This window comes from Fringilla coelebs (genome assembly GCF_963513975.1).
Source record: "Fringilla coelebs genome assembly, chromosome: 2".
Lineage (NCBI taxonomy): Eukaryota > Metazoa > Chordata > Aves > Passeriformes > Fringillidae > Fringilla > Fringilla coelebs.
The window spans coordinates 108,265,350-108,292,392 of record NC_140029.1 but is presented as its reverse complement, the minus strand read 5'-3'; positions in this window follow the sequence as shown (position 1 = coordinate 108,292,392).

The following is a 27,043-nucleotide window of genomic DNA, read 5'->3' as shown; positions in this document are numbered from 1 at the left end:
TATATATTGATGAAATAAGCTGAATGGGGTGAGGAAGGGCTTGGAAGTGCTTTACTTGAGTGTGATTTTTTACAGAATAGGGATTCTGCCATCACAGAGTCAGCATCTGTTTGATCTTCTGCTCTAGTCTTTTCTGAATTCACTTGTTAATCTTAATTAACATATTAAATAAAGATGTAAGGAGTCTCAAAGCTATACCTGAGCCAATGGATGTGAAGTGCAGTTGCATTTTGTCTGCATATTAGACAAGATTCTACTATCCACTATCTTCTCTCTTTTGGTTGTCCTGGGAAAGATACCTGTGGTGGGAGGCTTCAAGGAAAAGTGGGTAAGATTTTGTCTAGGACTTTGATTGGGAGGACTGGGGGAGCAGGACCCTGAGACACTCAGCCTGAATCTAGTCAAACATAATTATGTTCAAGGTTCAAGCTGAGGAGAAAAGCTTAAATAGGAGCTTACCCAGGGAGCCTTCTTAGGCATGAGTGCTAATCAGTGTAAAACTAGTTAACATTTCAGTCAATGTTTATGGTAAATTTTGTTTATTTATTGCAATTTTTTTACCCAGTTTCCCCCTCATCATTGAACATAAATTTCTTTATATTGTATGTGTCACTTTTCTAAGACTAAATGCATTTTCAAAATCATAGCCATTTAGAAAAATATAAACCTTAGTTTGAGTTTAATTTTATTATTTCTAATAACAAATGTTTCTGTTTTTATTGCTCAGTGATTTGTAGCTAAGGTAAAAGTTCTAAGGCATTTAGCAGTTTTAGAAGCTTTTCCTGAAGGGCATTTGAAGTAATCTTCACTTCAGGTGCAAAGTCTTTCTCCCTGAGTTCTTTCATGCTTTGGTTTTGCTCACTTTGAGCATTTATGTGCACTTACAGCTTATTTACCTCCAGTGTTAAGCTTTCAAGATTATATCACATTTCCTTGGTCGCTCTACAGCTGTAGAACAGCAATACAATTTTGGTAGAGTTGAATAAACTATACATCTTGAGTAACAGGAATGATGAGGTAAACTCAGTAGTTTATTTTGGTTTTAATTTTAAATTTTTCAGTATTTTCTGAGACTTGTGTTCTTTATGAAATATAAAATAATAGCATTCTTTGTTGTTTTGCTTTCTAACTAGTGTTCAATGTCAGATCGGACTCTAGCTGGATGTGTTATTTGATCCAATGTGTTACTCGCTTTTTTTCATATCCAGCACCTTCTAAAATTACAGTGCTTTTCCAGGAATATTCTGTAGTCTGGCCTCCTAAAAGGAAACATGATTAATTGCCTTCAATTCACCAAAAATGCTTTTCTTTCTCTAAGGTTCTTGTGCGCTCGTATTGTTCTCCTGTCTCCTTTTCCCATTTTTTCATCCCTATATTCCCACCAAAACAAATAAACTTGAAGCCAGTAAAAAATACTAAATTTCTTTTCATATTGTTCAGTTTTATGGTAGAAGTTTAGTGTACTAGTTGGAGTATACTTATCTATATCATCTATATCTATATCTATATCTATATCTATATCTATATCTATATCTATATCTATATCTATATCTATATCTATGTGTGTGTGTGTGTATATATATATATATATATGTGTGTGTGTGTTGGGTTTTTTTAGGTATATCTTGGATACACCTAAAAATCTTTAGTATCATAATATGCTGAAGTTTCAAACTAGCAAACCCTTAGATACAGCCTGCAGCTGTTTAAATTCAGTAGTAGTAGTAATGGTGTATCAATGAGTTCTGAGCCTCACAACTTGTTTGTGATTGATAGGTTATTTGCACAGGTCTGGATCAATCAAACAATGGCTTGGTGGTTATCAGTGCCTAGACCTTCTGAAATTCTCTTATGTAAGATACTTGAACCCTGTTCTGCCTATTTAGGTTTGAAGACTCTTTGTAGAGAACTAGAGTTTTCCACTGGAGACCTAAAAACATGCTAAGCTTCCCCACTGACCAGACAGTAAAAATGTTGCTGAAGGACATTGTCTTGGTCTAGTGTCACATCTGCAGTGCTCTGAGCCCATCTGCAGCACCCAGCAAGGGCTGGGCCCCCCTGTCCCCGGTGTCACAGCTGGGCCACCCCTGGGCTGAGGGGTCAGCCAGCACCAGAGAGGAACCCCAGGGGCACCAGGGCATGCAGGACCTTGGCATGGTTGCTGTCAGCCACCTCAGGGCTCAGGTCCTGGGCTCCTTTGGGCTCCCCAGGGCATCATGCAGCACTCAGATCGAAGCCAGGGCATCATCTTCCCTGCTGGAATTTCAGCGCCGGGTAGCAGTCATCCTAGCCCGTAGGGATGAAGCATCTATTTCTGATTTTATCCAGTTTGACATGTTTAAATTTGCTGGGGATCTATCTCTGCTAGAGGCGCTTGAGGGCCCCAACAATATGGAACCAATCATGCTAGAAATACACGAGATGTATAATGTTCCTTCAGAAGTATTTTTTATTTCCTGCCCAAAGCAGCTGCACCAACACATTAAATGAAGGTAGGACAAACAAACAGGGCTTGATAAAGAAATTTTTCTTTTTTAAGCTGTCACTCTTGCAGTGTTGTACTTTAGGTCAGCGATAATAAAGCTGTGACCCAGTCAGCAATGATATACTCGGGAAACTTTCTACATGTAAATCTGACACAATGAATTCTTAGTCTTCTGTGCTTCCATTTTCAATTCATTACTGGTGATAAAGGAGTCCCTTATCATGGGATGCCTAATTTCCTGGTCTCTAGCACTATGAAGGTTTTGGTTTTGTTTTTTAAAGGGGGGCATAGCTGGTATAAAATACAAACCACAAAATACAAATATTTCATTCCATTTGCCTATTAGTTGTTTTTCTCGATCTGTCAATGCATAAACTGAAGCTTCTGATAAGGTTGTGTCTTTCTTCTATTGATCTCAAAGATCTGGTAAGTTTTTGAACATAGATGTGCAATTTGTAAAACTTTACCATCTTGATAATCTTAACCATCAAAATTTTGATGTGGCTGCTTTTGTTATTTACACGGATATTGTTCTCATCATATCTGTGCAGTTTAAAACCTATTCGTCAGTGTTCATACTTGATTTCTTTGGTCTTTGTGCTTGCTTCCAGTTACAGCTCTAATTCTGGGATTCCTGTGGATCTATTGAAGGTCCCTTTTTGTTTTAAAATTACTGCCTCTAGCTAGTAATTCCTGTGCTCCATGTACACAGTATTTCAAATCAACAATATTTAGAGAAATCTGTAGATCCTTTTAAACCCAAGTACCCCTTGCTGTGTTGTATGATTTCTTATCTGGTATTAATTTTGCAGAGTTGAATTCTGACAAGATAGAGGAGTTATTGATTTTTCTCCTCCTCAGCTATTTCATTTCATCATTGTTCTATTTTGTCTGGAGTTTAAGTTCATAAACCTGGAGTAATTTTTGACCTTGTGCTTTCTTTCGAGGCTGACATTAATCACACTGAGAAATGAGATTCCCAGCTGGAAGATGCTAAAGAACCATTAGGAACTATTACATTAACTGACCACTATTTTATCTTTCCTGGTTCAGGCTGAGAATTATTAAGTTGATTGGGACATATCTGTACATTTCATTGTAAGCTAGATAGTAATTGCTAATTCTTTATTTGTGGCTCTTTCTCCCACTTCCCTGAAGTATTCACAGCTGTGCTAACAGAACCCTGCATCCAGTCAATGGGAGCATTTTTCTGCTTTAACAAGAAAGGGCTTCAAGCCTAATATCAAATTTTCCAGGCAAATGCTTACATGCTCCATCATTTGTTTTCCTAAGGATATGATTTTGAGCAGTGAGTAGTCAGCTCAGGTAAACAAAGCAAGCAGGAACACCTGTTGTACAGCTTCTCTCCAAGGCACAAACTCAAAAACCTACTTTGTAAAATGCATTTCATTATACTGCAAAAAGTAGAAATTCTTCAGAAGAACTTTACAGAGAGAATGCCTGTGATCAAATAACAAAAGAGAAAAAAATTCCCTGAAGTCCTTACCTCTATTTAGCATGAATAAAAGAAGACAATTTTTTTTAATCTTTGGATTTAAAAAAAAATTAAAAGGTATTGTTGCAAGTGAGTTTCATTTAATACATTTGGAAGGTGAATAGGAAGGGAGATTCTGGACAGCTTTACTGACTATCATGTTTTATGGATGTGTGGTTTGATGATGCTTGTAGCTTGCTGTAAATTTATCCTTGCAGAGAAGTACTGACTGACAGTGCATGTTTTTCAACTCCATGCCTTTTTACAAGTCACTGTAAATATCTGTTTACCATGCAAGTCACCTTTTCACTTCACTTCAAAATCATCCCTGTACATTACCTACCTGGTAGGCCACAGTGATTTTAATTGTCAACTACAACAGGGTTAAACCTTCATTTTTTTTAATCCTTTGATCACCCCATAGGCTACAGCATACTTTTGCTTTGTACAAAAGATAAAGTAAACAGAATGTAATTGGCTTTAAGTATGGAAGGACTGGGACCTTTACAGCCTGTTCTGTCTGCTGGCTTCATTGTCATAGCCAAAGAGCTGGGATGTGGGAGACAAAAAGGAAGGGAAAGCACAGAATAGCAACAACCAGACATATATCCTCTAAGAAATCCATATGCTAAAGGCATCAGTAATCACAATGGGGCTGAAGTCACTGTTGGAAGGTAAAAAATGTGTTGGAAACTGCAAAATTTTTCAAAATGTAGACCTTTTTAAAGGAGGGGGAGTCAAAGCAATTCAGAATGGCTAGGAGTGTCTTCTGAAGGCAAATCAGCTGTGATTCTTGCGATATCAGGGAGGCTTTCTTGCTTAAATATCTGTCTTAATAGGCTGAGTTAATGTGCCAGCGTCTTGCCTTGCTGGACAGTGTATTAGGGCAAGAATGTCTGTTCTTTCTTTAAGCAAGCATTGACATACATTGATTTAACATTATTCTTCATGCTGAGCTCTGCAGATAGACTGGCAAAATGCAAATGACACAGCTGTGTTGCAGATATATCTTTGACAGCTCAGAAGATGACTTTGCATATTCAGAAAAGCAAGGGAATGAGAAAGGACTTTCTCAGCTGTTGGATTGTGTACATCCCCTTCAATATTCATTTTTGTGGTAGTTTTAATTTCAAATCATGCCACTGAAAGGCTGCTGGTATGCTGAATTAGTTCCTGTGTTTTTCTTGTTTGTCTGTAATTGTCATTAATGAGGGAAATTCATCACCTTTCCAATGTTCACCACTCAGCTGAAAAATATAAGGGGTAATTAAATGTGGTGGAATTCTTGCTGTGTTACAGCTCTACAGCAAAGAGCAAGGGAACCCAGATCTCTGCTGCTATTTTGGGGCAGCTCCTTGCAAAGCAGATGCATAATTCAGCCTCAAAACATCCTTGCAGAGCTGAAACCATGGAAGAGGAGCTGCAGGGGTTAATGCCTGAAGGACTGGGTGTAGACTCAGAAAGTTTAATTCAATAGTTTGGGGATTACTGCAAGAAGTCCAGTAGGGTGGTAGGATTGCATGGGAAGCTTGCACAACCAGTTCTTCAGCTGTACCTGGTATTAGTTGTATTCTTTGAATGTCTTGATAGTAGTTCCCAGAGCAGTCAGAACTTTCTCGACAAACATGTAAGTTTACTTGGCAGAAAACAAAATAAAGGGTCTTTTAAGGGAGAGAACATTTCCTGAAGCAAGTTAGAACTCATAGTTTGCAGTGAAGAGAAAATACTGGTATGAAGAAAATACTGGTATGAACAAACTTATGTCAAGTAGGTCTTATGCATATGCCATGTTGAACATAGTCAAGATGACTGGTGAGCACTTACAAAAAGTCATTTATTTCTGCATTTTCTGAAGAAACATCCCTCGTTACCTTGGAGTAGAAAATTCTGCTTTAAATCTTGTTCTCCTTCCCTAGAAAATGGCTTCTTGTCCTAATTAATCATAGTGCCTTGCACAGGCTACTGATGGGTCTCTTATCTACCCCTGCAACCAAAGCAGCTGGGGCCACCACCTGTTAGCTCCCTTCCAGCACCATTTAATTAGCCTGAGTGTCTGATACCTTCAGGTTGGTCTGGCAGGCAAAGAAAGGGGAGCAGATGCCTAACAGGAGAGAGTGCTGCAAGGGACAGCCCAAGAAGGGCAAGGAAAAGCCAGAAAAAGTCAAGGAGCAAGGGCAGGTAGAGAGAGACCAACAAGCAGGTTTGGCAGCAGCCAAGTCTTGCAGTGCAAGCTTGTTGTGCTCCCTGCCAAATTCCAAATTTGGAGAAAGCCAAGTGTTCAGTCAGAAATGTTTCTGTGTGATTGGATTCTTACAGTGGTTGATTCCACATAAAACTTCTGCTTATGGTTCTGCTACTCAGTAAAATACATTTGCTGGATCTGCGTTGCATTTTCTCAACCAACACCTTTGTTTATTACCTACTGCATAAATAAATAAATTGCAAAGATACAACAAGGTTGTTTCATGCTTATGCATAATAAAGTCCTCACTCATTTGCTTTTTGTTCTTGCTTAAAAGCTGTTATTGAATGAGTTGTTAAAATAAAGGGAAGGAAAGGCTTTTAAACAGCATCCTTACTGAGGTTTTGTCAGGATTTCAGTCATGCACAGTTCTTTGAAGACAAGAAAAAAAAAGAGATACTTAAACCACTAAAAAAGTGTTTTATTCTTCCTTGTTTCAGAAAAAATAATTTCTAAGGGGTTTCTTTTACACTACAAAGTGTTCTTTTCTCATCAAAAGGATGTATTTTGAGTGTAATGAATAACATTTCTGTAGCCCTGTGTAAGTGTACATTCTTTTTTTAGACTACTTATTGAATTGCTAGAATACATTTGTACAAGATATTAATAAAAAACATCCTTGCAGATTTATCTACCATTTACTCGAGCCAAATCCTCACATTAAGGACATCATGGGAGAACAAATTCTTGCCTTTTCCCCTTAGCTTGAATCTTAACTTCTGAAATGAGGCAGCTGAGCAGTGTAAATTTTTAATGAAGTACTACTTATTACTTGTGGAGACTCTTAGCTGATGAAAGGGGTCATAACTTGCTAAATTATCCAGTTTAAACAAGTTAGCTGGCTGAATTTGCTAGTCTCTAGAAAGATGCTGTATTAAATCTCATGAAAAAACCACTTTGTTTGAGCTATTATAAAATATTGTTAAGGATATTCATCAGATTAACAGGCTTCTGATACAGGCCTGTGAGTGTTCACCAAGCTGTGATACTCTAAAGGTGGCCTAATTATTCCCAATTCTGCACATAGCCTGAAGTTCTTCCTCTTTGTTCCAGATCTGAAGAATAGGTTTACATCCTTAAACGCTTGTCTGTAGATTTCTAAATAAACATATTATATTACATAGTACTTTCCCTGTACAAAATTTGCTTCTCGTGGATTTAATGATTTGGTTTTTAACAATAGTTGTCCTTTAGGTACTCTCCTGAGTTATACTCTGAGAGCATAAACTGTTTTGTCATTCTGTACAACCAAGAAGAAATAGGAATAAATTAAATTTTCTTTAAGACATATAATAATGTATTTCTACTTTAACTCCAAAGAAAACCCAGAATAAATCAAAACACTGGAGGAGAAAACCTTGGCTACTAATTTACTAATTTAGTTCCTCGTCTTAGGCTGTGGTTTGATGGAGTCCCAGTTGGGCTTTTTTTCTGATGTCCCTTCCTGAATTCATCTAGATCACTAGAAATGAATCGATGGGAATTGATCCAATTTGTAGAACACAATTCTAATATTGATAGTAGTTTATATTCATTTGCTTCATCCTAATCTTTTATTAATGCTCATTTGCAAAATGCTGTTCATGCTGTTTCCTTCCAGTTTTGTACTCCCAAGCTGCTGATGATAATGAAATTTAGAGAAACATAACAAGAAATAATGAAGTTATAAATTTTGGAATGAAATATGGTGACAGTTACTATTTTTTGTAGTCAGACATTTTTCAGTAGGTGACTTTAATTTCAGATAAGCAAAGACCAGTGTAGAAAGTCAGACACCTGAAATTTTTACAGTAGTTACAAGTTGTGTCTGTTTACATCTTTTCAATTTTTCTTTATGTCCACCAGGAGGCTGGGCCAGGGCATCAATACTGAATCATCTGGGGATTTTTAAGGATGCATCATCAATAAAATGTGTCATCCAGATATATCTCCTGATTCAAAAGAAGCAATAAGTGATGGCATCGCTTTCTCTTTCCAGAGGGGGAAAAAAAATCACTGGTGACTCTTCTATGAAGAGCATAGCCATGGTTAAAAATATGTTTAATATAATTTTTGAAGTTAGGATAGTAAAATGCCCTTGAATATAAACAGCTGTGAAAATAAGTGTGTCTGTCTAGTTTGAGGTGTTCTAGGAGCCAAAAGAATAAATAGCAATAGTAAATATTTACTATTTGGATTTTCTAAAAATTTTGAAGAGCTAAAGATTCATAAATTAAAGCATGAATGGTGTGGCCATCCAATAAAATGGAATAACTTGGAGATTTCAGTAGAAATTTGATTGGGAAAGGCTCCTCACATTCATGTAAATCTGTGCTCTTCAATTGCCATTAACAGCTAAAATTGTTCTGAACCTCTATGTTTATGCAAAATCTTCTTTATGCTTGGAAGGGGTCATGTGTGTTTGGGCTGACTAAGCCTGAAAACATTCCACCAAAAACCTGAGCACTCAGTGCTGATAAATTTGACATTCTCCTCTTAAGTCCAAGTAGATATTTTTTGGGTTTTTTAATTTTCTTTTTTAATGTCTTGCCCAACTTAATGAATGGTGGCTCTGGAAATTTCCGTGGAAAGAGGGATTGACATTTTTTCATCATGATGACGGTGTTCCCCCTCTCAAATGAAAAGCATCTCAAGTGCTCCTGTGAATGAAAAGTGTAGTAGCAATTGCTAAGGAGTTGCTTGATCCTTATTTTTTGTTACTCAAGGCTTCGCTTTTCGACTTCCTCTTCCCAAACAGACTCATTTGGAACTATATTGAAAAAGAAAAAAAAAAGGAGGGGAACTAATTTTGACTTCTTCCTGAAGTTTTGCATACGTATAGATAAAAGTTTTTTGGTTTTATTTAGCGGGGGGGGGAGGTGAACCATGTTGGCTTTTTGGGCTTTTTTGTTGTTTTTTTTTGTTTGGATTTGAGTTTTTTTACGTTATGAATCAACCAATTACAGCCTAGGCATCTTTTTAAAGCTTAAGCTTTATTTCAGTGAAAATGGGCTTTTTTGGGGGGCAGCTAAGAGGAAATAGAAGCCTTTGTTGAAATATTTCTTGTCTGATATAGAAATTCAACCAAAATGTCCAACCACACTGGAGAGATTTTTTTTAAGGGGCATCTCTCTCTGTCACTTCTGTTAAACCTCTTTAGGACTGATTATGACATTTCTTTGAGGGATCAGGCACCAGGCTCAGCCTCTGCCTTGACTCAGAACTGTAAATTCTCCACATGTCAGGTGAATTGTTCTTGGGTTTATAGTTCATTTGCTTCACATTTTCTGGCATTGTAACAAGTTCAAAAAGTATAATGATGTAAAATTGTTTATTATGTTTAGGAGAGCCAAGTTGAAAATTGCCTGATCTTACAGCATGGTAGTCATAAGAAATACATCATGTCTTAACATTCAGGATTTTTACTAGCCATTCAACAGAGTGCCTTCACAGCAGTCCTACAGTGAAATGTGTTATTTAAGTCAACACTACTTACCTCTGTTAAGTTGTTACAGAGACTCCCAAGCAAAGCTGGAACTTCTGACAGAGCTGAAATTAAATTCAGCCCAGTACAGAGGGCAACAGCCCAAAATGTAGAACTTAATGTTCAATGAAATGGGTAGAATTCATCATAAGTAAGTAGTTTCCAGCCAGAGACCATAATTTAACATTAGTTGAATATAAATTTCAATATCAGGTGGAAAAGTGGTATTCCTCAAAGAATGAGAAAGTGAACAAGGTCTTTACAGCTTGAGATTGTAAATAATAAGCGCATTGTCACTAACTGATACCATGTAAGTATCAGTAGTGTCAAAAAGGGGCTAATTCTCTCTCTCATTTACTTTTACTGAGTGATTGGAGCCAAGATTTGCAAGCCTAAATAGCTCCCAGTAGTTGTATCCTGGTTTTTACAGCTGCTGCTCTCCTAGCCCGTTGGCTTTATTGAAGTCACAGCATTTCTCTATTGGAGACTGATCCTGTTACAGCTCCTGAGTGAGCTTTGATAGGGGCATTAGCATTGGTTGGTTGTGAGGTGCTGTGATGAGGATGGCCCACTGCCTAGAATTCCATACCTGAGGGGCTATCTTGGGTCAAAAGTCCGATTCATTGTGCAATTATATTTTGCACGTGAGACCAAACATTACAGTGACACGCAGGACACTTGCAGTAGCTTTCAGGGCATCTTCTTCCCCCTCAATCATTGTGAGCAGTGTGTGCTTAAATCTCCTAGAATGCAATCAGTCTCTCAGGATGATGATCAGCAGGTTCATTGGTTAAATTTGGTCTGGGCTCCCTGTACTCAATTATAGACCTTTATATAAGAGGTTTATAAAAGCCACTAAAAAAGGTAGGCACAGCCTCTGCCACTTAAATTAATAAGAAGACCCATCCTTCTGTCCTTTACTGCAGTAATTTAAAACTTTGACCTAATCAACCCCTGGATGCAAATGAGTGAGCAATCTGGAGAAAGAGAGTGTTGATCCAGTCAATCTGCAGCCATTTTCAGAGCAGATTTTAAAGATGTACGTGACATTGGCCATTAGTGAGCCAGCAAAGATGAATGGGCCAATAAACGAACATATTTCACTTCTTTCATCTGCCAAGATGAAACATCATCTTGGTGTTCGGCTGCTTTTTTGTTGTTTGGTCTTTTATTTTCTTAATTTGCACAACAGTATTTTGAAAGGCATGCTATCAATCCTTTAATTGACTTTTCTAAAGAATTTTTTTTTTTTCCTATAAGTCCCCTTGAGTAGGTCGGTCTTGAGGATTTTGGTTTTCTTAATATTTTTCATTTCTAACTCATTAAAATATTTTGATTTTTAAAGATATTGTATCTAAGATTGTTTAGAAAACAAATGGAGAAATGGGCGTTTGGCATTGCATTTTAAAAATGAGAATGAGCATCCATAAAAAAAGTCCACTTTTTTTTTCTTTTTCTAGTTTTGTTTCATATACAGTTGCTTTTGGTGTTTTGTCAAAGTTCAGAGTAATTTTTAGCAGTGTGGATTTTGTTGAAAATGAGCAGTTATTTTCAGTCATTATAGAAGTCCAGAATATGTCTGAGAGAGCAAAACATGTCTTTGCAATAATTAATAAATTATCTGACACCTGTCAACAGAGAAAAAAGGGAGAAAAGCAGCCTATTGTTGTGGCAGTGTTATGTTTGCAAAGACATTTGCTCCTTGAAGTTTTCTTCTGAACAAAATACTAATGTTTCTTTTCAGGCGTTATCTGTTGGACAGTGCACTATCAGAAGTAAACTGAAATAGGAGTTAAGTTTAATAAACAATTTTAATCGAGAGTAAAAAGGTGCAGTGATATTGTCGACAAATTCCTTTGAGTTGTGCTGTTTTGCTTTCAGAGCAACTGGGATTTAATTATCTTTTTTTGGTTTCAAATTTTTTAGTTCATCATTACGAGTTATATTCATGGTACATTCATGTGGTGTTTTGATCTGCAGTTTATTCCTTAAAACATGTCTCCATTTATGAAGGTCTTAAAACATCTGTTCATTTCTGTGTTTAGCTGACCAGCTGCCTTCCCTTTTTTCCCTTTCCCCAATGTGACATGAAAACGGAGCGATTCCTTGCAAGGATCTTGTAGCGGAAAGCGCATCTTGCTCGGTGATGCTGAGCTGCCCCTTTTCCCAGAGGGCTGCACCCCTTTCCCCTGCCCCATCTCGCAGCCCCTCGGTGCTCGCCAAGCCCCAGCCGCCCCCCGCCTCCTCCCCACAAAGAGGTGAAGTCCCCTGGGTCTGTAATTGCCAGGAGATGAAGCGATGATGGGGAGTGATCACAGTCAATAGCTTTGATTAACAATAAGGTGGGAAATTAGCGATGCTAGCATTCAGCTCCCCTGCCCTGCCGTCCCCATATGCTCCTCGCAGCCTGCGCTGGCTGCTTAGCAGGGTGGCCACCGTGCCTGGCTGGCTGCAGAGCGGCACTGGCACAGGGGACAAGAGGGGACAGCTTTTTGGGGAGCTTGGACGATGCTCCCGGCCGCGGCTCTCCGGGCTCCGCCACGCAGGAGGGGGAAGGACGAGGTGTGCCGTGCGCTGGCACTGTGGCTCTTGCTGTCGTGTGTGGATTTAATTGTGTCTGGACGTGTTGTGATCAAAATGGCAACTCCTGTTACTCCTGTGACCCCATCAGCAGCTCTGGTGTTGTTTCCGACAGACTCCGAGGACCTAGAGAGGGGCAACGACAGCGGGACGCCACTGCCCACCTCTGATAACGGCGACAATTCGCTGGGCTACACAGGTAGAGTGCACCTTTCCAAAATATTCCTCCTGCACCTTTCCAAAATATTCCTGACCGCCTCCTTCTGACACTGCCCACCCCGTCTGCCATTGCCACCTGTACACGTTCCTTTAATCATCTTTGCTAGCTGGCTCTGTTTCTCCATCGCCTTCAGAAGTTCAACGTTGTTAGCGCTGTTGGGAAATATTATTGTGTCTTTTAACTAACCAAGATGACTTTCCTTGTGTGTGTGTTAGTACATGCCAATGATTTAAATGTTTAAATTTGCTTTGTTGAGACAATGCACCCATTATTTTCCTTTGAACTGTATGTATTAGTGCATGAGACAATGTATCATCTCAAAGAAATTTTTCCAGAGACCAAGGGGATTTTTCCATTTGTTTGTTTGGGGATTTTTTTTTGCTTTGTTTCTGTTATAAACAAAAGTAAAATACGTTGCAGCAGGGAAGAAAACCCAAATGAGACTAAATGTGATTGGAGAAGAGTGTGTTTCATTGACTATTGCTTTGCATAAACTACAGAAATGTGTCTCTAGGCCAAATGAGAAAAGCCACAGAATAAGCAGCACCATACAGCAGAGATCTCTGAGGAACCCAATCCTGTAACTCCTCTGCAGCCTGAAATGTTACCCAGTCCCAGGAGTCACTGACCACAGCCCCGTCTCAGCTGCAGTCACGGGTTTTCATGAACTACTGGTGGTCCAGTGTGACTCACATATTCCCAACTAAGACAATCTTGCAGGGTACAAGCAGGGGATAGGCAGGTATATAAGAGAGAGCCATTTCTTGTCTATTCATAAAACTTTAGGCCCTGTTATATGCCGCTTACAATGATTGCAGCTTTAATCACCTGCCCCTCACAATCATCTCTGCGTGTGGTTTAAAACCTTGACATATCATTTTATTTTATCATGAATTTTTTTTTAAAGGTAAAAAAAAAAGTAAAGCAGTACAAATTTTGCCTTAGTCAAGAGAGATAACTGTTTAGGAAAACATCGTAAGAATCCTGCTGTGCATGGATTATTTAGACTTTTCTGCATTCTGAATATTCCTACTAATTTTGTTCTAAATTCTTCCCCTTGGATGCTCCGAGTACGTCACATGTTAATTTCTGATGCATATGGGATCATAATATTGACAAAATATAGTTTTAATTTTTTTTTTTCCTTACTATAAGTTAGACTTTTGCTTCCAGAACACAGGGATGGGAATCATGATCCCTGGTTCTTGTGTTTAAACAGCCACCAATTTACTTGGAACAGTGAGCCAGACTCCTTTAATAGCAACTGGTTTAGTTTTACCTGGAGATGAGCAGTCAGCTCCCCTCCAGCCTCCTCACCCATCCCAGCTCTGGGGCTGGTGCTCTACAGGCAGATTCCTGCACCTGACAGTCTCACACCTGGCAAGTGAGGGGCTCTGTATGCACCCCAAAAGCCCCCTGAGGCACTAGAGCAACAGGGCTGAGAATTTAGGAGGAGACCCCATCATTTTTTTTTTCCACTGGGGAGGGGCTGGAGGCTTCAAGCAGGCACTCCCATGACGAGTGTGCCGGGAGGGGGACGGCAGGCAGAGCGTGCAAAGGCACTCCTGCTCCAGTCTTTAAGGCAAATAAGGCAGTGCTTAAGGCAGTGCCTCCACTCTGAGCCTGGGGGCTTGGGACAGTGTCCCGAACAGAGCACAGACCCCTCTGCACCTGGCACCCCCAAGGATCCTTGTCCTGTTCCAAGGTGCACAGGAGCAGCTGGGGCACTGCATCCCAGCATCCCAGGAAAGGCTCTGCAGGGCATGGCAGGTGTTCAACCTGCCCCTGCAGGAATAATGGGGTCACTTGAGAGCACTGACAAAGTCAATCCTGCTCTAGTAGCTTCCCAGAGGCTCCACTTCTGAACTCTAGGCCATATTTTAATAGGTGTTTTCCAAGTAGGCACAAACGTCAGGATTGAGTTAGAGGCAAACACAAGCTGAACAAAAATTAACACCTAGAAGATGACTGGTCTTGTTTAATTGGATATTTTGTGCCTCCATTTGAATAAGCACCAAGCAAAGGAAAGACCAAATTTTTCACGTTTAAATATTTAATAATCCAGTATTTTTTTCCACTGTGTAATAGTAATCAGTAGCACTATGTGCATATACCTCAGTTTATATGGAAAAGCCCTGAGGTATTTATTAAAATTAGTCCAACAGGTTTCTCTAGTAATCAGTAAGAGTTTAAAAAATAATATTCATTGGAATGCAACCTTATAGGTAAAGCTGCCTTTTCTTTTTTTTCCTCCTAATTGTGGGCTCATTCATATGGGACTAATATGGAGTTCATGGATTTTACAGAAGTATTCATAGACCATTTTGTTCTCTCTTACCTTTAGAATTCTATTCTTCAAAATGAAAACTATTCCAAAAGCTTATTTGTACTGAAAATTCTGACTCTTTTCTAAATATAACAACCCAAAATGTTTCAGATAAATTTGAAGTCATTAATTCATTTCAAGATTATTATAACAAGGAAATGATGAACTTCTTTTTGCTTTCTCATGGTTCCCAGTGTGTTATAGGACTGAACTCTAGATTTTTTAAATCGTTATGGTAAAGTGACATCCACTAGACAATATACTTTTTATAGATCATCAGAGTTTTATAATCAAAACCATTATTAATAGTTATTAACTGTAGACAACTGAAGAAGCTTTATATGCATCTATATTAAAGGTAATCACTTTCAGAAAGCATTTCTATTGTGCATAGGTAAGGGCTGAATAAACCACACAATCAAGAGAAGAAGTTCAGACACTGAGGATTGTTCCATAAGCCTGACAATGGTATTAGACTGAAGGAGTTCATAAGAAGTTTTTTTTTTTTTTAATGCATATTTAATACTAGAGAAATACTAAAGAATTGAAAAAAAATCTAAAGGCTGATGCGACCCCATAAGCAGCATAGATGCTAGATGTAGTTGGATTGATTCAGCAAAGAATTCAGGGCGAAAAAAGTCAAGAACTTTTAACTATAACTCTGTCAGTGTAAAGAAATGAGGCTGGAAGATTACCTTGTCTGCACCTTGACAAAAGATCAGTTCTACAGTGACAAGGCCAGATTGGGAAATAATTGCATTGTTAAGATGCGTAACAGCAAAAATCTAAATAGCTGTTCAAACAATATGCATAAAGAACAGGCCAAATCACAGTGAGATTCAATAGGATAAACGACTATGAGTTAGATACTTTGTGTTGTATTTAATTTGTCCTAAGAATGACACCCAAAGTAGCTTTCTGAAATGCTGCATGAGCACTCTTGTTTCTCTTTCTACTGACTTTAAGAAAAATGATTGCAAGAAATTTCACATCCCCATCAGCTGGGGTCTAAGTTCAGGAAGGAGAACCAGGTGATAGGAGTGAGAGAATAGAATGAAATTTAATTTGATCACCAAACGAAGACAGGGTAATGGAAGATGTAAGTTGGAATTTGGTTCTTTGTCAGGTTTAGGCTGTGGAGATGCAGACCAAGCTATTGTTTAGGCAGTTATTTTAGAGGAGAAAGAAACCCCTCTAACCCTAAAGTTACCCATCTTTTTTTTTTTTTTTTTTAATAATTTCTGGAGAAAATAATGAGGAAAATCAGAACAGAGGAAAGGAATCAAGGAAAAAGATCTAGCAGAGTTGCCACTGTATATATCAGAAGAAGAATATGGAAAATCATCTGAGTAAGATAGTGGAGGAACTCAGGGGATGGAGAATTTAGGAAAAAAAAAGGTCATAGAAGGAAATACCTTTAAAAACATCAGGGTTTCTAAGAGAAGGGCTTGTATTTAGTCACTAAACGGAGCAGATGATGTGTCGAGTGATGCCCCATAGTACTGGAGAAGCTTTGAGAGCCACAACTCTGCAGCAGGGAGTAGGGAAACCTGAAGAGCATGGGATAAAACCATCTTGACTAAAGCTACTAAACAGATGTCTCTGTTAAATATTTACTGTTGGAGCAGATTTTCAAGAAAAGGCTGAAGTAATTAATATTTCCACATCAGCTATCACATGTGGTGTGCCAGCCTGAATAGTAAAGAAAATGTTTCCTCTTGGCTCACAGGCTTCTTTTTTCCTCCCCCAAAACAGTGCAAAGGCAGTAGGTGTCAAGTATGAACCTCAGTTATTTTCCACATAATCAATGGCTGCAGAGTAATCTCTGAGATTGCATTGTGCTGTGCTATTGAAGTGTGTGCGTGCAGGATATCCCAGGAAGTAGCACATTTCCTGTTAAATCAACTGTGACATAAATATTGGGGATCATTTAACAGATCACAGAGTATCACTTGTGTTACAGAGACCAGAAGGATGGCTGGTTAAATTAACACTATATAGCCAAACATTTGCAGGCAAGGATCACCACTCCTCATTAGGCAGAGTCATAACTTTTTTAAGGGATATTTCCAAATACTTTTTTATTCCTGGTTGTCTCAGACAACTCTTCCAGTATGCAAAGAAATCCTGTGGTTCCCAAATGAGACCTGAAATTGGTCTTCAGTTTTTTCCCTCTTGATTTTAATCCTGAAAATATCGTGGTGGTATTTTGTAAAACATAACACTCCTTTTTTCTCACATTGCCTTTCTCCTTTACTACTGTGTTGTTATGTCATCAGAATTGCTCTTAGTGGATCACTGCTTGTCCCATGTGAAATAGGACAGGTTGGCCTTGGAGAACATTTTAAGTGGAAATCTGTCTTAATTTCATGGCCATGTCTGAGACATTTCTTTCTCTAGTCCCATTATTTTGCATAAGTTATGCTACGTATTACAGGGTGTTTGTTTTGAAAAGTGGTAGATCAGAAAACATGTTCAAAAAATATTTCTTTGACATCAAAGGTGGAAATCTACACTAATACCTTGTGAGAAAAGGGAGTATGTTTCTCTTTTTTTAAGATTAGTAGACGTAGTAAATATACATACAGATTTTGTGGCTTAGAGAAAGAGGGGAGAGGAGAAAAAGCCGTGGTATGCAACAGGATGAGAAATAAAAATTTTGGAAATAAATATTTGCTATTTGGTATTCCTTCTAAACTATCATCTTTTGTGTAAGTTGGAAAGAAAGACAGACCAATATTGGGGGGAAAAAAAAACCACACAGCAAAAGCAGTGAAGCAGTCTGGCTAATGGGTTGCAAAAAGTGACAGATGAAGGTGTAGGCTGCAGTGTGGATATTTTTGATTTGGAGGAGGCTGTAATTTCAGATGGGAAGCAGGTAGCTTGTGATGTTTGAACAAAGCAAAAATCTCATTTCCATGCAAGAATTCCAAGTGAGCTATTGGCACATCTCATATTTCACTGCTTTCATCAGGGCAACCACCTGTAGAGAAAAACAAACACTTGTTTGCACTGCAGAACCAACAGACATCTGACAGGGCTGAATGAACCACTAGATCAGATAGCAGCAAGATTTATTTTCTTTTTTTGTAGTTACAGAATCCTTATTGCTAGTGGTAACACACAGTAGATTTCAGCTGGGCATTTACATCTCAGGATATGTTCAAAGCTTGCAGTTAAAATCCTTTCCCCAGTCTCCTTTTTAAAACTTGCTAACTGAGCAAGTGTGCTCTTGACTCACTGAGAGAATGAACACAAAGCCCCATGATACCAATTTTCCCATTTTACAAAGTTACTTCTTAGAGTACATCTGCACTCTAAATCCAGGAACAGATGGGTACTGTTATGCCTATTAAAAAAAAAAAAAAAAAAAGAGGAAAAAAAAGTCCCCTGCTCTTGTCTATCAGCAAAGCTTTCTGTTCCCCATGTCAATCTAAACTGTCCAAAAAGTCCTTTCAGTTTTGTCCTTCTCTTTACAGGCAGTATTCTGACACAAATACTGAGGATTTGCTTTTAATATGTATTAAAATATAGATGTAAATATAAAACAAATCAACAGGATTGCCTGTCAATGAGAGCAGGCAACACTGATGTTAAAGCAATAATAATTTAATCAAAACTCATATTAGCAATATTGGAGCACAAGTACGCCCACTTACACAAATCTTGCACTGCCAATTTTTATGAAAAAGTTAATAGAAAATCTCCTCCTCCAAATATTGTGTTATACTTCAAGGCAGAGTTTTATTAAAACAGAAAGCATGGCAAGGTCCCATGTTTCTCAGTCAGTGAGAGCCAGAATATTGTGTGAAGAATTTGTCTAATACTGACTTTAGCAGAAGTAAATGCATCTTTATGGTTGAGGTGCTAGGAATTTTTATAAACAACCATATCTCAAGAGGATGAATTTGAGCTTGATAAGGTGCATGAAAGAGCTATTAAAATAGTTAGGGAATAGAAAGTTTATTTTGATGGAGGCCTTAATGAAAGGGAGATGTGACTGCATTTGTTGCCAGCCTTATGGTTTTAGAGAACAAATAGAAAAAAAAACACATTGCTTTTTTAACTTGGAGAAATACAGTTATTGATGAATAGCCTATCTTCAAACAGTACTCAAAATCTGGGCTTTTATAATAGGAGAATCTAAGCTTTTTTTTGTGCTACCCCTTGACAAAAGAGGAAGCAGTTAAAAAATGGGCTTTAATTAATTTAGGATAGAAATTTAGGATGTGATACAGGAGCAGATTCTAGAGCACTTCTCAGCCAGGAGTTTAAAATCTCCTTTCCATATATTTAGATTTGTGACAGGCTATGAGAGGCTGTGCATGCTCGGTTTGAATCCTCAGGATGAGCATTTTAATCTTGAGTTCATATGTTCCTAATTAATTATAAAACAAGTAAAATCAAAATAAAATGCATTCACAGCATATTATAGTTTCTCTTTTCCATTTGGGCTGTCACAGACAAGAACCCCTGGAGTTGATGAGAGGCTTTCTGCTGAGGGCCTCCTAGCAAGAGCAAAGACAGAGAAAATTACCCTCAGACACTGCTGTCAGTTCAGTGAATTAAGTATGCAAAGCAATTTGTGAAGATGTTCTGAAGTGCAAATTTCTGCCACTAGGTCAAAAGAGTATGAATTATCACAGGATGAGCAAGGTAAGAGGACATCATTCCCCATCATCTTCATCAGGGTGTTAGACAAGTTAGTCTTTGATTTTAGCCAGGCAAATTGTTTTATTTAAAGAAGCAGGAAGTTAGTAATGCTGATTACATTGCATGCATAGCAGTGAAAAGCCCTGCATAGATGAGAACATTAATATATTGTGTCTACAATAATGCACTTTCATGAGTAGTACAGGAAAAGAAAAGCACTGAAATGCATTTTCTGTAGTTTAGATATTACCACTGTTGGTTATTTATCATAATATCTCCTATATAGGATCATGGATGTGCAGGCTAATTCAGGTTGGAAGCAATGATTGGAGGTCTCAAGTCCAACTTGTTAAGCAAGAAGGATCAGGTATGAGGTCTGACCAGTCTGTTCAGGGCTTCACCCAGTTAGATCCTGAAATCTTTCAAGGACAGAGCTGGCACAACCTCTTTGGGCAGCCTGCTCCACTGCTGCCTGTCAGTCTGAACCCCTCTTGCTTTGACTCCTGCCTGTTGTCCCTCTCCCTGTCACAGAGCACTGTGAGGAGCAGTCTCCCTGTGCTCAGTGACCCCCAGCACCAGGCAGGGAGGTTGTACTGTGCCTCCTCAGTCCCCCTGTGATTGCCTTTTCCCCAGGCTGAGCCAGCCCTGGTTCCTCAGCCCCCCTAGGCAAGTGCTCCAGCCCTGAGCAACCTTTGCTGAGCTCAGCCCAGTTTGTCAATGGCTTTACTGGGAGGCCAGGAAAGGCTGAACTTGCTGCTGGCCCAGAGCCTCAGTGCCCACCCAGCAGAGCTGCTTTGGGTGCAAGGGCTTCTTCCTGCCTTCCTTTCTACAGCAGGATTTGCATCTGTCCTTGTTAGTGGTCACTGTGCTCCTGTTGGCCATTCCTCCAGCCGGGCTCCCTGCGGGTGGCAGCCCTGCTGTTGGACATGTGGACTGGTTCCCCAGCTTGGTTTTGCCCATCAGCAGGAGGAAAGTGCCTTCCCTGCCCTCCTCCAGGTGGCTGGAAAGGACCTTGAGCAGGCCAGGTCCCAGGACAGGCATGGAGATCCCTCTTGGGTCACAGTTCTCTGGGTAGGCTGCAGCCCATCAACCACTAACTTTTGAGGTGGTGTGTCGTCATGTTGTTGCTTATTTGGGAGTTCACCCATCCAGATTATAACATCCCTGCTTGGATACAAGAAATTTGGGGGAGATGGTGTTGAACCCAATACATAGAAGTCTAAAAACACAAATAGGCTATCGATTTAGGATTTCCCATCAAAACCGATCTCCCCTGTTTGCGCTGTTTTTAACTGCAGCTCCTCTCCCAGAGTTAATACATCAACATCTACCTGAAGGTACACAGTTATTTTTGTCAGGTCCCTCTGGAAGTGCTGCCAGCCATTTCTTTTCAGTGCTTTGTGTGTGTACATGATTCTTGTGTGTTCTTTATCCATAAACCGTAACAAGTTGAACCATCACCTACTAGTGTTAAAACATTGTAGGGAGCTTTTTAGAAGGGACTGTATTGATTTTCAGTGACCCTTGTATAAGGAGGAAGATGTTTTTCTGTGGTACAATTTACTGGAGTACATATTATTTATAGGGCTTTTGTCTAATACTTCCTAAAAGGCAGTGAAAAAACTACTGCTAAAACTCACTGCTGCTGTCTTTATTGGAGAAAATACCAAATTATTTTTCACTCCTAAATATAAGCAGAACCCTGTTGTTTTTTAACTGTGAATACTTTGAAAGAATCTCTTCCAAACCACTAGCCTTTTTATTAGATTCTCTGCCTGTGCTTAGACTCTTCCTTTTCTTCCCATCAGATGGTCCTTGTGAGGTAATAAGAACCAGTTGCTTCATCCTTTTTCCCTTTTCTTTAATTTTATTTCCTTAATTTCATGGTTTGTTTCTGAATAACCACCAGGAAAAGAGGGAATAGACAAACCAGCCCACTCATATATTCATAATTTAACCACTCAAAAAATACTGAAGAATTTTGCTATATTTTTTTAATCTAATCTTCTGCAGAACAAATTTCTCTGTCTTGTTTCTTAGTACAAAACCAAATATGAAAATTTTATTTTTCTGTTAGGAGTAAGTACTGCCCAAGGGAGACCAAATCACTTTTCAGTAGATTTAAAGTTTTGATAGCAAAGTATAATTTCTTCCATTTCAGCAAGGTAGTTTTCTTGTGCTCTGGTGTGTAATGAGGCCTTTCATCATTTCATATGTAAACTAATTTATTTTTTGATTAAAAACAAGTGGATAGTATTGCATTTCCATCAATGGCAATTATAAGCTTTTACAGGAAGCTCAAGATAAAGGAAAAAGAAGGTAAAAGGAACTTATTGATCAAGTGATTACAAAGTTAGTGTTCAGGATTTCTTCCAAAACCTCAAAAGGCAAATTTAGCATGAAAGTCTGGTGGGAAGGAAGATGCCTGATTCACTTGGGAAAACTTCTGTGCAGCGTACAAGTATTGCAGAAAGTTTATAGACCATGTTTAATGCACAGTAAGTACATCACAGGAGGCTGAAAATGGCTTTAGGGTTATTTTTCTCTCACAATTCCAGCTGTTTGATTAGAACATCCAGACCATTATCAGATGGATCAAATAGAAAACTTATCTGTGAAATATACTGTAGAATACTGTGAACACTGTTGTGCAATATGCACTCAAATGATTGTCAGCTCTGGAGCACACAGCATCACCCATAAGTTGAGTGGATTTTTATGCAAAATTTAGATGCATACATATAAGTACTTCTATTTCTCTCCTTATTAAGAATTAATAAAATTATATCAAGAACATGATCAAAAAACCAGATATTATGCAACAAGTAATTCAATAAACCCTCTGTAAAAAACAAATGAAATTTTGAAAGAGAGCAGATATAGACACAGCACTCAGCATTTGTATACTGAGTATACAAATGTATATTTATACTCAGTAAACAAATATATTTGTACAAATGTATATTTGTATACTGTATACAAATACTCCATACATGTATTTGAAGGACTTTGCAAGAACTGAAGATTTGGAGGAAAAAATAAAATTCTCAGTAATCACAATGTTTTGATTTTTTACTTTTTCACGTGAGCATGACTGAGCCCTGGCAGAGGCTTCCCAGAGAGGCTGTGGAATCTCCATCCCTGGAGATAATCAAATGCCACCTGGGCAAGGTCCTGGACACCCAGCTATAGATGACCCTTCTTGAGAAGAGGGACTGGACAGGGTCAATTCTACAGGTCCCTACCAGGCTCAAGCAGTCTGTGATCCTATAGTAAAAACTTACACCCAAAAAAAAGCTTTGCAGATCTTAACCTGCCTGAGGATAACTATTTCCTTGGCCAAAAATGTTCCTTGAAAAACTAAAACTTATGTGAGGAACATCAAGATTGTTTGTCTGCCCAGGAAGTCCAGAATGAACAGGCATTTTCTTTCCAGAAAAAGATGGAAAACATCACCAATATTTAGAACCCTTTGCTCTTTCTTCCAGTAGTACAAACTAGAGTTACAGAGCCCTATTATTGAGAGGGATGTTAGAATATGCCTCTCCATGTGCTTTATAAGCTAATTAATTGATATATAAATTCAGTATTTCAGTTTTAGGCTTATCCACCTGTATACATACAAGTGGTCTCTGTGTTTACACTGAATATCATGTAATCTATCTACATGCTGAATATTGATCCAAACCAAGGCAGCTACAAATATCAAGAGAGTAGGGTCTCAGAGGAGAACAGAATGGTTTATAATTGAATAGAATAGATTATAAAATTGAATAGAATAAATTATTTATTTCTGTTTTAAACCCACACGAGTGTAAACATAATACTTAGAAAGAATGTACTTGTTGAGCTCTCCTTATCTGGGTCTTTAAAAGTTCTCTGAAGAGTGAATGGATCTAGTTTACAAATCTGAATAATTAATTCTTTTGTAATACCCATATGGCATCTTTATGAATTTTCTACTTTTTTTTTTTCTGTTGGGCAATGCCCTTGTATTAAGGTTAAGGTCTTTTTGTAGCTGCAGATGCTCTTAAAATCTGCTGTCCAGAAGCCAAACTGAGGTACAGAGAAAGCGTCACGACACAGTTATTTTGGCAGCCTGATCAAAGCGGGACGGCTGCATTTAGGCAGACAAGTGTATCAAAGGGATGCAGTTTGAAAAGGCTGAGTTAGCATTCCCAAAACTGTGTCCCTGTGATATGCTCTGCAGTGCTGCTGGCAGAGCACACAGCGCTAGGAAGTGTTGTGCATCCGTCAGGACACAGCTTGAACCCAGCATAGTGAGAAATTATGATTCACTACAATCTCTTGCTGCTTTTATTAATTTCCCTCTAGCCATAACACATCTGTTCATGGTAAGAGTGGGCCAATGCACATCCAACTACAGTTGAATTATTTCGGCAAGCATTGGATTCAGTAAATATTATCCATGGTAAGATTAACAAAAAAAAAATTACTTAAAACTGAGTTAAGAGAACACAGGGCCCTAAGTCCTCCAGCAGCTTCTCAAATGTTATTTCCTTCTTTTTTTACCATGATAGAGGAAAGTCCTGTCCTTTGAGGTACAGAGTATTTATTAATTAGAGTTTTTCATTTGCTTATTTATTTGTCTTTTCCAGTAGGGATAAAGAACATTCAGGGCTGTATTACAGCAGTCAAATAGTCAGGACAAGAACTTGGATTATAACCAGTAGTTTATAATAAAATGAAGTATTCCATATAACTGTAAAATAACCTGTAGTTTATACTAAGGTGAAGTATTCCATATAACTGGAATCTTATATTTATTTTCATCTTACACAGAAATCAGTGAGTGAAGCACTGCAAATACTCACTGGCCACTTGCCTCTTCTACTGTAATGGAGCAGCAGTGGAGAGGACCTTGAGTGATTAGCTGGTGTTCTCCTTGCTCCTTACAAATTATTTAGTCAGCATTTCCTTCTGAGTCAGTGAGTTGGGCTTCTTAGTGCCACTACAAGGATAGAAGGAAAATGAGACTCTGAGGGTGAAATTGTCGAGGATTGGAACAGTTTGGATGTTTTCTGCACTTTTGTGTATTCCATAGAAGTGAAATTAGAGAAATGATTAAGACTCATGGCATGACAAATATGGTGTGCAGTTGTCTGATTTCCAGGTTTCTTTATATATGTTTTTAGAACACCCTGGTCTATAACAAACAGGAGCTGTGGATGCCCCATCCCTGGAAGTGTTCAAGGCCCGGCTGGATGGGTTTTTTGAGCAATCTGGTTTAGTGGAAGGTGTCCCTGCCCATGGCAGGGGATTGGAATTTTATGATGATGATTTTTAAGGTGCCTTCAAACCCAAACCCTTCAATGACTGTTTGTTTTTATAAACCAAACTGATACACTAACCATAACTTGACTTGAATTTTCTGTAACATTCAGTGACATTGCTCAAAACAAAGCCCGGAGGGACTTCTTTTTTATTTAGCTATAGATGACTACTTCTTTCCAACATTCATAAAACCTACCAAAATTCAAATACCTTCACAGCATTTGAATATCTTTTGTTCCCAACAGAGTTAAATAACAATTGCATTTGAAAAATCCTGTCAATTACTATTTTCATGTCCTCTCTTTGCACCATTATTAAGAGCATCTAACTCTGTCTACATAATATTTTGTATTTATGATCAATATTTTTTGAAGCAATAGAGTAAAATAGGAAATTAATCTTATGAGGTATGTTAATAGCTCCCAGGTTTGCACCCTATGATTGTTGATTCCATTTGGAGAGACACCAAGGGTGTGAGTTTCCATATGAATGGTTTCTTGTCTTTTCAAGCTCTAAATAGCTTAAGGCTCACTAATTATACTGGTGCTGGGACTACCTTAACAACAGCAAGCATCAGAACGTGTTTTAGATGGTCAGCACAGAAGAACTAGGTCAGGGACCTCCGGGGATTTCATCAAAAGGTTAGCAAACCTAGCAGCACACCTTGAGCACCAATCACTGAGGCTAATGAGACCTCATTTAAATAGTTTTTCAGGGAATTAGAAAAGATCACCTTCTTTTGGGAAATGAAATTTTACTCTGATGCATCTAGTAGTAAATCTTCTCTGCTTCTTTTTTTCTTTTTTTTTTTTTTTACAAATATACTCCTTTATCTGTGCAAGGATATTACATTAGTAGGCATATGTAAAATATGCTGCCATTAACACAATAAGCTCTACTTTCCTGAGACAGAAATGGAAAAAAAAAAATCTCTACAGCAGATGCATTTTCTTTAAAATGGAGTCTATTAATCTATCATATTAGCTACTAAATGAAAACAATAACCACCTTATTTTCCTTTCCAAATCAATGAATTCCTTGATTAAGAGCATTCAGAAAATAATCTGAGTGAAGAATAAGTGTGTCCGCTATGATGTTAAGATTATAACAATTCATGCATTTAATTGTCAAGGTTTTTAAGTGAAAGGATAAAATGCTTATTATGAACATATACATATATATAAGAAAAAATACTAGCTCTATTATTAAAATATAATTTAGTAAATAAAATATGAAGATTTTGTTGATCTTCATTTTAAATGTAATAAACAGACCTCCTACATAAATATTCTTTTAAATAGTTCCGCTGAAGCTGATCCTTCCGTGTTTTAACATTGGAAGGTCTTTTAGCAAAACCTAAGCATGCAAAAAAATAGGCCAGAATGCATTCAATGCTTATATAATATGAGAATTATTTCCTAGGTGTGTTCTTTCTAATTTAAATTACCTATGGGCAACACAAGTACCTCCTTTTGAAGAGAAACTAAATAGTTAAACAGATAATATTCAAATAAGAAGCCAAGAATAGTGCCACAGAATAAAAGCAGCAAGCAGTAGCTTTGTGTCATTCTGAAATTGTTTTTATTTTCAATGTGTCCTTTCATGTACAGGCAGGAATCATAAGGGATTTGAAACAATTAAATTTCCTTTAAAGAATGATTGCCTAAAGACAGCCTGGGAATATAATACTAAAATAGTAGAAATTAACTGTACTGTTACACTCTAACTACATTTCACAGCTTTATGTTCCCCAAAGGTGCCTGGAGTGTGTGTGTTGCATTCAGTCCATCTGTGATTGATAGATACAAGTTCCTCATGGCTACCAAATCAAGCATAATACCTTTTTGTTACACGTTGTATGGCTCTCAGTGTGATAGGATGGAAAATTCTAATTCACTAAAGAGATTTTACTGTAATGCCTGATATATATCAAAAATCTCTTTCAAAAAACCCATTCAGGATATTCAGAATTTTATGTGGCGCCATATCATTAATTTTCTTAAATGATCTCCCCAGAGGTTTTCATTGTGTTCAAGTGAGTGGAGTATTGAAGGGTTGGTATTATTAGCTGCCACCTATAAAGTAAGAATACAAGGATTTCTCAATAAAAGTCTTGGGGGTTTCTTTTTTTATCAAGCAGTTGGAAAAAATAGACTGCTGAACACAAGGATATAATTTTTTTTTACATCTTTGGGAAATCATGATTTCTATGAAACACCAGTAGATGAAGCATTATTTTGGCAAAAGTTATTATGTGGCATCCAATTCTCATTAAAGACCCCCT